The sequence below is a fragment of the Bos taurus genome, chromosome 17 (genome assembly GCF_002263795.3).
Source record: "Bos taurus isolate L1 Dominette 01449 registration number 42190680 breed Hereford chromosome 17, ARS-UCD2.0, whole genome shotgun sequence".
Lineage (NCBI taxonomy): Eukaryota > Metazoa > Chordata > Mammalia > Artiodactyla > Bovidae > Bos > Bos taurus.
The window spans coordinates 64,817,535-64,830,867 of NC_037344.1; the positions used below are offsets into that span (position 1 = coordinate 64,817,535).

At 45.1% G+C, this 13,333-nt stretch overlaps 1 long non-coding RNA gene across 1 annotated transcript in view; it reads right to left on the reverse strand.

Moving 5' to 3' along the window:
• The window catches only part of LOC112442006 (uncharacterized), an 80,486-nt gene that overhangs the window by 26,444 nt on the left and 40,709 nt on the right, over positions 1 to 13,333 (reverse strand). The window lies entirely within an intron of this gene.

Consider the following 13,333-nt stretch of genomic DNA (forward strand, 5'->3'; position numbering starts at 1 on the left):
GTGCCTGGCACTCTGCGGTGGGTTGCTATATTTATCGTTTTTGTTTATAGGGTTGTGTGAATAACAAGGGATGTACAGAACCAGGACTTCAAGGATTTCTTGGCATGGTGCATGCTTCTTTTCTTCCCCTAATCACACAACTATGACTTGTAAATAACCCATGTGTTCATGAATCCATGTAGTCTCAAGGGTTGTACCTGTGTTGACTTTGCCATAATTGCAGAGACTGTTGCTTCAGCTGCTCTCCCGCCTCTGGCCACCATCAAAGAGTGTCAAATCAGCCCTCAGGGCAGAGGAAGAGCTCAGCGACCTCCATCCAATGCAGTAGCTGAGCTGACATCAGAGCCCTCTTCACACTCCAAAAACAGAGCGATGCTGGATGCAATGTAACATCCAAAGCTTCACATACACAGCTTGGATCAAAAATAAAGGAAAAGAGAACCCCAGGTGTCAGAAAGGACGAGCACACTAAATGAGCCCAAAGGTCCATGTGATATCAGAACTGCTTATACCTAGAGAGTCATAAAATCAATGCCCCGAGACCAGAGCTACATCCACAGGAAGGGAGCTGATAGAGCCCAAAGCAGAGAACAAACAGCAAAGTGCTTTCTATCCTTGAAACGGGCCCTGAAAAGCTCTACCTAGTGGCTTAAGCACGCAGCTTTCAGTTGCGTTGGCCACCCCAAACCACAAGTAAAAGACTCACTGAGAGAAATTTAAATATCAAAAAGGTTTCCCAGTCGAGGCCCCCTGGGAAACCCAAAGGAAAAAAATCCCCACTGAAGATGAGCTCACAGTTAAAAATTATAAAGCACGCAGAAAAACCCAAGCCCCTGCAAGAATCAGAAGATGCAACTAATGAAGGAATCCGCACCATGGAAACGAAATGTCCCGGGCCTCTTTAAAATTCTCTTTGAGGTTATTCGAGTAGTAGCAAAACAAAGGAAAGAAAATAGAGTCAGTAGCAGCTACAGATCATTAACTGTGGACACAAAGCCTGCGTGAAGACTGTTGCCTGTTCAGTTTCTGCTTGTTGATTTTAAGAATGTGATGCAGGAGACTGAAAAAAAAAAAAAGGATACTCACACCTGTGTGGGCTGATATGGTCTTTCTAGAAAAGCCAAGTTATCAACATGACTCAGAAGCCTTCATTTTTTATTTTTGGCACACACTTTGGAGAAACCCACTTTTAGGAATTTATTCTAAAGAAATAATGATGGATATGAGCAAAGACTAGCTGCAAGGATTTTTCTTCAGTGCTGAACAATTGGAAACATCCTAAACGTCCAGCAGCAAGGGATTTATCAAATAAATGATGATGTATCCAGATGTTGGGATTCTAGGCAGGCATTGAAATGGATGCTGCAGAAGAACGTTTAATGACATAGAACGATGTCCATAACATTGTAAGTAACAACAACAAAAAAGACTTTAAAAAAAATAATTGCATGGGCCATATAACTCCATTTTTATAAATGTAGGATAAATACTGTGGTTTAATATTTATCTGTGGAAACTCAATTCTGAAAAAAATAGTTGTAATACTGGAAACAAAAGTCACAAACAGGATTATCTTTGAGCGGTAATACATCATGTCATTGATGGAAACACATCACGGGCCCAGTTGAAAAATGAAAATGATCTTTAATGGGAAAGGATATGGAAAGTTTTGGAGAGCATTATGTGAACAGAAAACAACACAGCTCTTCACAGACAGGTGTAGATTTCCAGTTGTCCTGGAGCTCAGCATGAGGAGGACAGCTGTCAGTAATGTGATTGCATGGCGTGGAGGTTCTCCCCAAGCATCGCTCTCCAAGCTTCTCCTCTCTTCTGCCATTCTGGAGCTCCCAGCTGCCTGGCTGCTTGAATTCAGGTGAAAGCCACTGATGCAAAAGAGCCTAGAACATTCCTGAGAGTTCACCACAACACTGGAAGATGTGGAGTCTTCTCCAGGACCATCTCACGGAGCGTCACGGCTGTCTGAGTTCTAATCCCTGCGTTACAGGAGATTTTCTTCTCTGTCCTTCTTTGGACCAGATGCTATGATCTTAGGGGTTTTTTTAATATTGAGTTTTAAGCTGGCTCTTTCACCCTCATCAAGAGGCTCTTTATTTCCTCTTCACTTTCTGCCATTAAAGTGGCATCATGTGCATGTCTGAGGTTGTTGATCTTCTTTGTGCTTGTAAATAGTTCTCAAATACACTATTCTGCGTATTAGTCACCACAGACTATAGGGTCACAAAATGACCCCTAAGTCAGAAGCTTAGCGCAAGAACTTTTTTTTTAACTACAGTCTGATACTGTAACTGCATTGCCTAGGATACACAGCTCTGAAGGTTGAGGCAGGGAGAGAAGAGACAGAATAGGGGTGGCGCACGGGTCCCTAAACACCTTAGGACAGAAGAGGTGTGCCATTTCTGTTTACCCCTCATTGGTTAGAATTCCCCGTGCCCTCCTGGGAAGCATATTCATTTGTACCAGAAAGTCTACCATGCCAGGTAGGGGCGACACTGGAAATCCTGACGACCTCTGTAATAAATACTATTTTTTTAAACACACTTCCTAGGGTGTGGAATACTGTCCTATTAGACTTAATCTAAGAAGTAAATCTCTGTGTTGTCTCTACAGGGAACCCATTCACACAGATCACTGGCTTTTGTTAAAATAAGTGGATGAATGTCCAGGTCTTGAGAAGCTCTAAACAAACTATTGTTCAGCTCCCTGCCATGGATATCTAAAACCACCCCCTCCTAAGGAGAGACCAAAGTCAGAGAACAATCCTCTAAATTATGATGAATCCAGGCTTGAGACATCACCAAGATGCCCTGGAGAAGGAAGTGACAACCCACCCTGGTATTCTTGCCTGGACAATCCACGGACAGAGGAGCCTGGTAGGCGACAGTCCACGGGGTCACAAAAGAGTTGCACACGACCTAGCAGCTAAACCACAGGAGACATCTTGGCCTCCCTGAACTCCATCTGAAGAGGAAGAGGAGAGTCGCCTGGTAAAACAACTTTTATCAAGAAAGGAAGCCTTTACACCCGTCAGAATGATCGTCATCAAAAAGTCAATAAACAATAAATGCTGGAGGGGGCATGGAGAAAAGGGAACCCTCCTACACCGTTGGTGGGAATATAAATTGGTGTGGCCACTATGGAGAACAGCATGGAGGTTCCTTGAAAAACTAAAAATAGATCTACCATATGATCCTGCAGTTCCACTCTTGGGCATATATCTGGAGAAAATGATAATTATAAAAGATAAACCCACACACCAATGATCACTGCAGCACTATTTACAATTGGCAAGACAAGGAAGTGACCTATATATCCACCAACAATTGAAAGGATATAGAATATGTGGTGAATATATATATATATATATATATATATATGTGTGTGTGTGTGTGTGAATATTACTCAGCCATCAAAAAGAATAAAATCATGCCATTTGCAGCAAGATGGATGGACCTGGTGATTATCATACTAAAGGAAGTAAGTCAGATAGAGAAAGACAAATATAATATTGCTTATAAGTGGAATCTTAAAAAAATTATAAAAACAAACTTATTTACAAAAACAGAAATAGATCCATAGACATAGAAAACAAACTTATGCTTCCCAAAGGGGAAAGGAGGAGAGGGATAAGTTAGGAGTTTGGGACTAACATATACACACTACTTACTGTATATAAAACAGATAACCAGCAAAGACCTACTGTCTAGCACAGGGAACTCAACTCAGTATTTTGCAATAGCTATGAGGGAAAGGAATCTGAAAAAGCAATGAATAAGTATATATGTGTACTGAATCACTTTGCTGCACACCAGAAACTAGCACAACATTGTAAATCAATTATACTTCAATTTTTTAAAAATAGAGGAAGAAAAGAATCTTTTCCCAGAATCCCCCCACCAAGCACACTCGCCTTACATCTCATTAGCAGGGATTGCACACGCCCACAACCTAAACCAGTCACTGGCTGGAGTTGTGAGATGACCATAATTGTACTTAAATAACCGACACACACCACCCTGGAGCTGGGAAAGGGGCCATGAGGCACACAAAAGCCTATTATTTAGTCCAAACTGAGTTCTGTTAGCAAGAGAGAAAAGAGAAGGGACTTCCCTGGTGGTCCAGTGGTTAAGGATCTGCCTGCCAATATAAGGGACCTGGGTTCCAGCCCTGGTCCTGGAATATCTCATATGCTGTGGGGGAGCTATGCCTGTGTACCACAACCGCTGAACCCTGTGGGCAAAAAGCCTGTGCTCCACAGTAAGAGGCCACCACAGCGAGAAGCCTGTGCACTGCCGCTGGAGAGCAGCCCACACTTGCTGCAATTAGAGAAAGTCTGTTTAGAGCAGCAAACACCCAAGATAGCCAAAATCATAAATAATTTTAAAAGATTTTTGAAACAAAAAGGAAAGTGGGACATTTAACAGATGTAATAGACAATACTTGTAGATCAGTATTCATCTATATATTCCCTCAGTAAATGTTTCTTCAGCAGCCACTTAGTGCCAAGTGTCATGGTGGGCATTATGGAACCAGAAAGGGACGAGACACATTCCCTACCCTCAGCGAATTTTCAGCCCAGTAGAAATGGTCAGGCATTAATTAAGCAACCATAACAGACTGTGGTAGATGCACAGATCTACCATGCAACATATGGAAACATGAAAGAGAGACTTAAATGCAATCATGGAAGGCTTCTCAGAGGAGGTGACATTCAAGCAGGCCCTTGAAGGCTGAAGAGGAGCTCGTCAATTACACAGTGTGGCGGGAGCAGTACAAGGAAAAGCAGAAGTTAATGAAGCCATGATTGATTGAATGAATGAAAAACACAGTTTAAGAAGATACTTCAAGGAAGAATATGCCTATGAAGAGAGGGCAGTGTGAGCTTTGTAAGGCCTTTGAAAACATCGGGAGGAGTCTATGGGTCGTAGTACCTGTGATTATATGCACTACTGACTGTGTAACTTCAGAGTAATTGCAGGGAAAGAAAATGAAATGCATTCAAGTACAGGGAGACACCTTCACCAAAAGTAATAAATCCAAAAACTCTTTCAGACACAGACCTTTACAGGTGTGAAGTATCTTAGGAACAGTCAAAATCAAGTATGACGACGAACAGAGCCATGCATCCGAATGCGGTGGAAACCAGGAATGACTTTCCCTCCTGCCTTGAATCATTCCCCAACGTTAACTCTTTGTGGGCCAGTCCTCTTTCTGGCTATGGAGGAGATTCGAGCAGCCTAGTCAAAGCAAATGGGGAGACCTAGACGAGAAAGATGGCCCGGTCCCTACTGCTGTGTCTCCCTGGGAAGCTGGAAAGGCACAGCCACCTGGTCTGGCTGGAGACTCTTCCAGACTGGGTTATTTTGTTGTCAGTTTTTTCTGAAAATGATAATCAGTTGTCTTCAATGATTAAAATATACGCTCACCTGGAAGCAGAAGGATGGACGGTTTGACCTCTCAAGAACTTCTTTACCGTTATATTGCAGGACAGAGCATGGCAGAGGGAATGTGATGCAGTAAAGACTATCTGCTGTGTTTCTCTTTTTGTTCATAACAAGCCCCTCTGTGGGGGCAGTGCTGCAGGGAAGGGGGCTAGACAGCTTCAGGGTGGGAGCTAGCGGCCAAGGGCACCAACGATGTGATTAGTGGGTTGGGCTCTCTGGAGAAGAGAGTGGAGACGTAGATTGTGTTCAATCACACGGTTTAAATTAAATCAATAATTTTAATCAATCATGCTGAAACTATCAATCATAGTGAAACCTGGATAAAAACTCTTGGACATCAAGCCTTTGGAAAACTTTCAGATTTGTGAACACATTTTTGTGCTGGGAGGGTGGTACGCCCTGATGCTGTGGCGAAAGAGTTGTGGAAGCTGAGCCTCCTCCCCCTCCTTGCCTTATGCATCTCTTCCAATTAACTATGCTTGAGTTGTATGTTTTATAATAAAACTGCAATTGTGAGTTCTGTGTATTCGGTGAGTTACTCGAGTTGTTTTAGTGAATTAACAAACCTCAAAGGGATTTATGGGAAACCCTAAATGTGCAGTAGAGTTGTGAGAGGCTAGGGGACATCTGGGACTTGTGGTTGGTGTCTGAAGTAGGGGCAGTCTAAAGGAGCTAAGCCCCTCAGTCTGTGGTGTCTGCACTGATTCCAGGGAGCTGGTGTCAGAATTGAATTGATTTGAATAGAATGGGATGGAATTGAATTGATGACACCCAGCTGGTATAGGGGCTTAGGGAATGATGATGGTTGACGCTTACTGAGCACTTCTTATGTGCCATATGCATGTGAAACACACATGTTTCATGTGTATTTTCTCAGATAAGAACCCAGACCCCCACCATGCTCTCAATATTGATGGCTGCAGTTTACAACATGGGAAGATTCCTCAATACATTGTATGTAGCTTCAAATCAAGTCATATATCCCTTAGGATGTCTTGCAACTGGCCAGGGATTTTACACCTTTGGGTTTCAGGTACCCCTCCCCATCTTCAGGGAGCAGTTACAGATCTGTAAACATTCCAAGGGCTGCTATTTAAAGCCAGTCCTTTGTAAATCAGAGTGCTTCTGAAACACAAATGGATGTAATCATGCCCTAATTTCCTTGGTTTGTGGGTTTGGATTTACTTGCTTGCTTTATTTAGACTGTTTTGAATCCCGTCGTGGGCTGAAAATCAACAGCTTCAGCCGTAAATGCTCTGACTCGATTATGTTTTGTTTTGTGCAACACCAGGTGTGATGCCAGACAAACAATGTTGTTTTTTCCCAATGCTATGCCTTACGCATCCAAGTGAGCACTGTCCTTCACAGTTCTCACCTTGAGAAGGCAAATGCTTTCCCCACCACTCTGTCCTTCGTACCCGGAGCACTCCTGTGGCATCCTTTCTCCCACTCCCCTCCCTAGGGCCTGAGGGTTCTTTCAGAACAAGAATTTTGTTACTTGATTTCATATCCAATGTAGCTTCCCAAGTGGCGCTAGTGGTAAAGAACCAGCCTGCCAATGCAGGAGACGTTAAGAGACGCAGGTTCGATCCCTGGGTCGGGAAGATCCCCTGGAGGAGGGCATGGCAACCCACTCCAGTATTCTTGCCTGGAGAACCCCCATGGACAGAGGAACCTGGTGGGTTACAGTCCATGGGGTTGCACAGAGTCAGACTCGACTGAAGCAACTTGGCACGGCACGCAGCACATGGCCTGGGTTCAATCCCTGCTTAGGGAATTATGATCCCACAAGCCATGAGATGCAGTCACCTAAAAAAAAAGTACTACACACCCCCACCCTCTTTTCAACATTTCAGTCGATTGGAAAGAATGGAAGCAAAGAGAAGAGGGCTGCAGGGAGGGGTTCAGGCACAAACGAGTTTAGGGATTAAGAGCTTGGATGAGGATGGCGGCAGAGGGGATGGGAAGAGGTGAACTATTTTTGGAGTCCACCCTCACCGGATGCATGGGATGTGGCAGTGAAGACGAAACGGGTCACTTCTATCTCTCACCAAAATTCTCAGTGACCCTTCAGAGCCCTTGTCACACTCGGCAATCGGAATTATTTGTGACCATCTTTTGTGACTGTTTTTCTATTGTCCATGTCCTAGAGTGTGAGCCCCAGGGGGGCACTGGGTAGCAGAGAGGGCTTAGTACCCCCAGAGGACTCAATATTTTCACAGTGAATAAATGGATGAACACCTTATCCTCCTGATAGAAACCCATGCACAAGCACAAACTCGCTGCATCCAGGGACTGAGCTTCCTGATTTGGCTCCAGAGCTTGAAAGGTCGGTGGTCATGGACACATTTGAGAATCTGATGTAAGCTACAGAGCACATCCCCTGCCCCAGATGTGAACAGAATTTTTCCGAGTACTTCAGAGATTTCACAGACCACCCAGAGTGCAAGGTTAAGAACTTCTGATCTCTAATCCAAAGCTCTAGTTTTACAAATGTGCCCAGAAAGCAGAAGTGACTTGCCCAAGATCACATGGCTGGAAAAAAAAAAAAAAAAGAGCGGGGAGAAGGAAATCTTTTTTGAGCTGTAAATGATCAGGACTTTCTCGTTTTTCCAGACCCCTCATTTGCTCTGGGCAGAGACAGCCAGCACATTCATCTAGAGCTGGACTTTTCTATTTCAAAGTCCTTTGTTTAGGCATAGAAATGCATCGTCAGAAATTTCTTTTGGACCAAAGCCTCCCTAGACTAGGTTTGAGGTTTGGGGAAGAGGAGAGCCGCATACTGATCTGCGTGTGTGTTGGGAGAGTTCGGGGACAGTGGCTTTTGTTGTGAGTTAAGGAAAAGTATTTTCCTCTTTGTGAAACAGAGCTCAGTTCTGCTCTATAGGATTAGTTAACAATCTTTGACAGTGCTGCATTCTCAGTGGAAGTCAGAACCCCTGCAAAACACTGAATTATTCACACCAAACAGGCCACATTTGCTGATGGAGCAAGTAGAATTTTGTGTGTCATGGAAAGACTCATTAAACTAAGTGCTTCAGTAAGGCAAGCACCAGTGGGGTCTAATTTGTTGCTGTTGCTTGACATCTGCCTCCCAAAAGTGACGGGTGTGTGTGTGTGTGTGTGTGTGTGTGTGTGTGTGTGTGTGTGTGGTGGAGGCTGCATCTACCTAATAGACAAAGGGAGCTAGCCCATTTCTGGTCGTGGTCATTTCTGGTCGTGGTCCTGCCCCAGGCTGTCCTTCATCTACGTATCAGCATTTGGATCGTGGAGCCTTCCAAGCTCAAAGCCCTATGGAAGGCTGAGAGACAAAACCGGTCACTTTTCGGATGAGGATTCTGAATCCAGTGATGCTGTCTTTATCAAGAATCATTTGGGGGCTTCCCTGGGGGTCCCGTGGCTAAGACTCTGCATTCCCGATGCAGGGGGCCCAGGTTGGAGCCCTGGTCAGGGAACTAGATCCCTACGCTGAAACTAAGAGTTCACGCGCTGCAACTAAAGATCCGACATGCCTCAACTGAGACCCGGCGCAGCCAAAATAAATACATTTATGTATTTTAAAAAAAGATTTATTTGGTTGCAAGGGACAGAAACCTCCTTAGACTGACTCAAGTGAAAGGAGGTTGATTTAATGGACACAGGGTAATCTTGTGGATCTCAGTGATGGAGCAAACCATTGGACGTTTTGAGAATAAGAACTCACTAGATGACTAAATGTTCTCTCTTCTCCTCCCCCCTCCCTTTTTTCTCTCCTCCCATACAACAGGATGAATGATTAAATTTGGTAAATGGATGCATAAGAATCCAAGTGCGTTTCTCATGGCAAGTGGCCCCACGACTGTTTAAATATGGCCCCTGACAAACTGGATGTCGCCTAACCTCGTTGCTGTGGTGAGTGGGAGCTAAGCTGCTTCTGTTGTGTCCGACTTTTTGCGACCCCATGGACTGCAGCCCGCCAGGCTCCTCTGTCCATGGGATTCTCCAGGCGAGAATACTGGAGTGAACTGCCTTGCTCGCCTCCAGGGGATCTTCCCGACCCAGGGATCAAACCCGAATCTCTGGTAGGCAGGTTCTTTACCACTAAACCTCAATCCTGGGGTATGTTTATATATATACTGCCGTCTGTGGTGTTAAACAACACTGCGCACAATTCTTTTTTTCCCTAGCACCGGGATCCAAACTGGCACAGGACATCTTGATCGTCTTTGAAGTAGGTGTGAGGACAGAGAATGAAAAAAGGAAAAATAAAAGGAAACGACAGCCCGTCAGAAGCGAGCATGTGGGACCACAGTCCGGCAGGAACTAAGGGCGGCCACCGGCTAGGCTATACCAATGCCCTCTTGGGCTGTTCGGTTGGTAGGTTGTTTTATCTTCTATACTGATGAACAATCAAGTTTTTTTTTTTCACAGTTGCAAGACAAATAGAATTATCAGTCTTGCTCCATTCTGGTTCCATACTCAGAAGTGTCAGGGAGCTTACCACTTTATAATATTGTCTAATCCCAGGGGTATAAGAATCTTGATTTATTTTTAATTTTTTTTTTTTTTTTTGCGTCAGACTCAATCTGCTCTCTTATAACTGTTGCCCTCTATTCTCGGTTCTGTGACTTTGCCCACATGATAGCCCTTCAGACAACTAAAGCCCACTCTCATCTGTCCCCCAGATCATCCCTCCTCAACTGACCCTGGGACTCCTGTGTTGCAACAGCTCATCCTGACCGAGCATCAGGTAGAAACCAGAAGTTAAAGTGAAACTTCTGAGATGAGAGTCTGCGCTAATGACAGCATCAGTTCCAAGTAGTCCTACTGCTGCTGCTGCTAAGTTGCTTTAGTCGTGTCTGACTCTGTGCGACCCCGTAGACAGCAGCCCACCAGGCTCCCCCGTCCCTGGGATTCTCCAGGCAAGAACACTGGAGTGGGTTCCATTTCCTTCTCCAGTGCACGAAGGTGAAAAGTGAAAGTGAAGTTGCTCAGTCATGTCTGACTCTTTGCGACCCCATGGACTGCAGCCTACTGGGCTCCTCCATCCATGGGATTTTCCAGGCAAGAGTACTGGAGTGGGGTGCCATTGCCTTCTCCGAAGTAGTCCTAAGAAGTCCAGGCTTTAAATATATATATATATATATATATATATATATATATATATATATATTTATTTATTTATTTGGGCTTCCTAGGTGGCTTTGCAGATAAAGAATACGCCTGTGATGCAGGAGATATAGGAGACATGGGTTCGATCCCTTGGTCAGGAAGATCCCCAGGAGCAGGGAATGGTAACCCACTCCAGTATTCTTGCCTGGAGAATTCCCATGGACAGAGGAACCTGGTGGGCCCCAGTCCATAAGGTCCCAAGGAGTTGGACACACTTGAAGCATCAGTTCCAAGCAGTCCTAAGTCCTGTCCAGGCTTTCTAAAAAAACTATTTATATTTATTTACTCATTGATTTGGGTGTGCCAAGTCTCAGTCGCGGCACGTGGGATCTTTAGTTGTGGCGTGTGGGATCTAATCGCCTGACCAGGGATGGAACCTGGGGTCCACTGTGTTAGGAGCTTGGAGTCTTAGCCACTGGATCACCAGAGAAGAGAGCTGCCCAGGTTTTGGTCAAAGATCCCCACACTGTCTGCCGAGAGTAGCGTGTCATCTGTTCCTGGGTGTGGGCCGTGGCATTAACATCAGCTCTGGCCCCCTCTTTTTCCCAGTATGTGTGCGTGCTCAGCCACTCACTCATGCCCCACTCTTTGAGGCCCCATGGACTATAGCCCACCATGGAAATTTCCAGGCAAGAATACCGGAGTGGGTTGCCACTTCCTACTCTGGGGGAATCTTCCCGACTCAGGGATGGAAACTGTGTCTCTGGCGTCTCCTGCGTTGGCAGGTGGATTCTTTACCTCTAGCACCCCCTGGGAAGCCTCTAAATTAGACAAAGCAGGAAACACCATCCTGACAGCAAAGAGGAGGCTAAACTGATGATCTTCCTCTCAATTCTCCTTCTGCATCCCACATCCTATCCTGTTATCTCATGAATTAAATAATACAACCATCTTGATTATATCCACTGATCTGTGGCCCCAAATCTAACATGTAGTCTTCTATCCATACAGTGAACATTTCTGAGCTGCTACTGTGGGCCAGACACGGATTGTTCAAAGATTTCTAACACCTAGACCCTGCCCCAAAGAACATGTTTCTAGCCACCGAAACATGTAAAAAACAAATGACTACAATGAAACAGTCTTTTGAGATAAGGACCAAACTGGACATCTAAGCAAGGTGCTTAGAGGCATTATGGAGAGAGGATAGGTTCTACCTAGCAGGTCAGAAGACATTTTGCAGAAGAGAGAGCACGCATCTGGGTGCTGATGGGTGAATAAGAGTTTTCCAGGGGGCGAAAAGGTGAGAACAAGATTCCAGATGGTATTGATCAGAGCACACAGGTGTGAGAATGCAGGGGCAGTTTGGAAAGGGACTGAAGGCACCATGGGGTGAGAATGACGGATTCACACCACTTAGTCCACCAACAAGTAGGAATGAACCCCCACTGAGGGCCAGGCACCAAGGATATAGTAGTGAATGTGCCGCTCATGACCTGTAATTTCCTGGAGTCTCTATTGCTTGACAGGAGAACTTCAGGAGCTGGTGTTCCCATCAGCCCTTCCTGGGGTAGCACCCATTGCTCTTAGAGCTACTGTCTGTGGATCTATCAAGCTCTCTGAGTAGACTGTGAGTTGCTTAAGAACCGAACATTGTGCCATTTACCTCTTCTGACTTCCCTATGCCCAGCAGTTTCTGGGATACAGTGGCCACTCAACAGATGTGCGATGAAAGAATAAATGAGTGAAAAGCTGACAGCGCCAGTTAGTGACTGGCCTGTCCTGCCTCCTAAGCCTCTTGAGAGGGGACTATTATTGGTGCTTGTATTCAACGCAACAAGGCAGAAATTTTTTTAAGCAGTGATAATTGCATTTCCCTAACCCAGGATTGAATTAGACATGACCTTTAACATGGGTTATTAAAAATGTTGTATTTCTCCCACTGGCACTTAGAAGTCAGTCTCTTCCTCAGCCATTCTCTCCCTTCATTTACTTCTTATCAGGGACGTCAAGACCATTGGCATTTAAAAAGCACATTATGTCGGCTCTTTTCCTTCCAAACACTGCACAAGAAGTGATTTGACCTTTCGCAAGGAAGATGGAACCCCGAGCTTCCCCTACATGGCAGTGATATCGAGGATTTCTTATCTCCGTGTGGAGAGACCTTCTCTCCAGCCTGGCGGGAGCGGGGCTGGGAGATAGATGGAGCCTATCTGATACCACTCCCTTGAGAGAAAATGCTGAGGGGAAGGTTTATTAATGGTGCAGACCAGCCCTGCCATAGGCGACTGTCAGGAGGAGAAGGGAGAGCGAGGGGGAGAACTTTGCTCCAGGGTCACAGTGAACTCTGCTGACATTTCATTTCTTTGACATCTGTGTACAGAATCCTAGGCTATTGTCCTGGGGGATGAAAAGGAGAGGATGGCCATAGTCAGAAAACTAAAATGGAAAAAAAATGACCCAGGAGACCAAAGGGACAGAATGAATTCCCTCATGGGAAACGGCAGGTCTCAGTCAGTCTCCTGTTTGGGTTAGAAAGATAAGAAAGAGATCTATTTACCATCCTCTGCTCATTCGAGCTCCCTTTTGTGGTTGCTTTTATACACAAGGATTAGGAATGCATGAGTCCTTAGCTGCTGCTGCTGCTAAGTCGCTTCAGTCGTGTCTGACTCTGTGCAACCCCAAAGACGGCAGCCCACTAGGCTCCTCTGTCCCTGGGATTCTCCAGGCAAGAATACTGGAGTGGGTTGCCATTTCCCTCTCCAATGCATGAAAGTGAA